The sequence below is a fragment of the Meriones unguiculatus genome, chromosome 3 (genome assembly GCF_030254825.1).
Source record: "Meriones unguiculatus strain TT.TT164.6M chromosome 3, Bangor_MerUng_6.1, whole genome shotgun sequence".
Classification (NCBI taxonomy): domain Eukaryota; kingdom Metazoa; phylum Chordata; class Mammalia; order Rodentia; family Muridae; genus Meriones; species Meriones unguiculatus.
The window spans coordinates 132,591,640-132,594,439 of record NC_083351.1 but is presented as its reverse complement, the minus strand read 5'-3'; the positions used below and the strand labels follow the sequence as shown (position 1 = coordinate 132,594,439).

The following is a 2,800-nucleotide window of genomic DNA, read 5'->3' as shown; positions in this document are numbered from 1 at the left end:
TTAGACTTGGCCTTCCTGAAGCCTAGTGCTCTGAGGAATTCTGGGGTTGAAACTGTGTCCCTTACTTTTGTATGCCTTGAAATATGGTTTATCTGCAATAAAGCTGCTGTTGAGACCTGGTCGCCAGAGGGATGGGCTAGAAGGTGGTGGGGCCTTTCGGAGGCTCTTAACTACAATGGCTCCACCTGCATGGAAGCATTCCTGCTTTTCTCTTAGGCACGAGTTTACTAGCGGGGCGTTTGGTTTCTTTTCTCTCTGCTCTCCCATTGCTTTCCTTTCCTTCCACTTTCCCATCATACACAGAGCAGCTTGTGGGCTTCAGTGTGGTCCCAGTGAGAAGCTGAACTGATGCTCAAGCCACGCTCTGACCTACCAAGTCATGGACCAAAGTAAACTGCTTTGTTAAATATCCATCTCAGATTTGGTCACGATAACCGAAAATGGACTGAAATATACTTTTCAGCAAGAGCTCCGCATGGCAAGGTGCCATACCACCCAGTTCTGCAGAAGGGCCATAGACCTGACAGAGACACACAAACTCCAGGCACACAGAAGGGCAGCCCGCCTTCTTCCTGGATGGTCTGTATGCATGCCATGTATGGTAAAGCAGGCCATCCCCCAGGGCTCAGGGAAGGCTCATTTGTAACCCCCTGGCTACTTTAGGTGTTCAAATAACTCAGAGTAAGATCATCTTAAACGCCTTTAAAGTCCAATTTGTAAATAATCTAAGACTGAAGACAGAGCAAGTTAAATATTTATCTGAAGATTATGTCTCTAAGGAGGGACTGTTGAAAACCAGTGAGTGCTCCGCCATCTTGCCTGCCCGTCTTGTGCTGGAGGGCATATTATTTTTATGGCTGTGTTTGACAGCTAGAACAAGCCTCTGTAGATTTAGTGGTTGTTTGTAGTGGCATTTATGTGTTTGAGTGAGCTGGGCAAACAAGAATGAGGAGGTGCTGGTGGGTCATTAACTCTGAGGATCTCTGCTCACACTTCCTCACCGGAGAAATGCTGGCAAAAGAACCATTCACAGTTTCCTCCTCTTGCTATTCCTCCCCCTCCTCTCTCTCCTCCTCTTCTTTTTCTTCTCCTCCTCCTCTTTCTTCCTCTCTTCTTCTTTTTCTTCTCCTCCTCTTTCTTCACTTTCTCCTCCTCCTCCTTCTTTTTAAGAATAGCCACAGAAAATTCTCCCCTGGGCCCAGATGGCAGTCCTAAAAAGTGGAAAATCTGGGCTGTGGCTCTAGGGCTTCTGAACTCTAGCTTGCAGAGAATTGTTGCTCTGGGCCCATGTTTGTCTTCCCATAACTTTCTCCATGAGAAAATCAGCAGTCCAGCCAATTTTAAGATAACGTCAGTCATGTGTCTATCAGATAGTTCTAGACCCTGGCCAGGTACCCATCTGAACTTCTACCATCCTCTCCATAATTACAGCCTCAGTTTGGCTTTCTGTGGCGTCTGTCACCCAACATGGCCAACCAGAGTTCCAAAGTATATGGCAAATTCCAGAAAGAAATAGTGCAAAAGTTTTAAATAAGCTTTCCTACAGTATATTGTCTGAACTATTCTATCTCATTATTAATGTTGTTGTTAATTTGTCTTTTGTTTATTTGCTTACTTGTTTAGGCCTCATGCAGGCCAAGCTCAGGATCCTTCTTCCTCTACCTCTCAAGAGCTGGGGTGATAGGTGCGTGTACGATGCCTGGCCTTGTTGCTAATTTCTTATTGTGCCCCATTTATAAATTAAACCTTACTATAGGGATGTATAAGAAAAAATAGCATCTAGTATTTAGTAGATGCTATTTAGTCTGGCTTGAAGCATCTGTAAGGCAAGGAGGGAGGATTAACATAAGGCAGGCAGGGAGGACTACCATACATATAAATTTGAGGGGAAAGAATTCTTGGTCAATCAATACTGTTTCCCCACCTACTGTACTTTCTTTTGCTGGCATATTTTATCCGAAGATAATCCAAGCTGGGAGCCTACCTACCTGGACCCTTATTCCATTTCTCCAACAAACTATCACTGAAGTCTTGTGAAGCCCCTTGTGTCTCTGGGCTTCAATTTTGAAACAAAGAACAGATTCCCACCAGCAGAGACTCCAATTCTGTAGCCCTAGGCTAAGGCTAGGGAAATTACAGTTCCAATAAAGGTCTCAGTCAATGCTTAAGACTTGGAACACAGAGAAACATAGTGTTACTTACTCCATCTTTGCAGTATCTTTGGGGTGTGACATTTTAACATGGATATATGGATATGCAAGAATTACCCCCATCATACCCGTGACTCACTCTGGGAAGTCTTTAAGAAGACTTTAATGTTGTTAGAGTGTTCAATCAAGGAAAAGAGCAATAGGTCGGGTACATTTTATAACTGCAGATGCAGTGTAGCCCTCAGACGCCTTGGATGGGGAGCAGTGACATGAGAGGGGGCAGCCTCCCTTGGTGACAGCTATAAGGCGGAGAGGTCGAGGATGAAGCAACTGTACTAAGTTATGCCTGAATGGACAGAACGAAAAGAGTAGCCTGGGATGAGCTGCCACTCAGCACAGAGTGTGAGGTGTACAGCATAGGGCATTGATTTCAGCAGCCATGCAGTAGAGGGGTGAGACCCTGGGCAGTCCTCTGTTCCCAAGTTTTAACATAGGTGCTATAAAGGTGTGTGCGTGCACGTGTGCATGTGAGTGAGCGTGTGTGTGTGTGTATGAGAGTGAGAGAGGAGAGAGAATATACAGACACACACTTCTTTCTGGTTCCTGCCTGTGGCTCTTCCTCTTTGTCTGTCTCTTCTCTATCTTTTCTT

The 2,800-nt window shown here is 45.1% G+C and overlaps 1 long non-coding RNA gene across 1 annotated transcript in view; it reads left to right on the top strand.

Moving 5' to 3' along the window:
- LOC132652795 (uncharacterized) overlaps positions 1-2,800 on the top strand; it is a 145,414-nt gene that overhangs the window by 118,344 nt on the left and 24,270 nt on the right. The gene's annotated exons all lie outside the window — the stretch shown is intronic.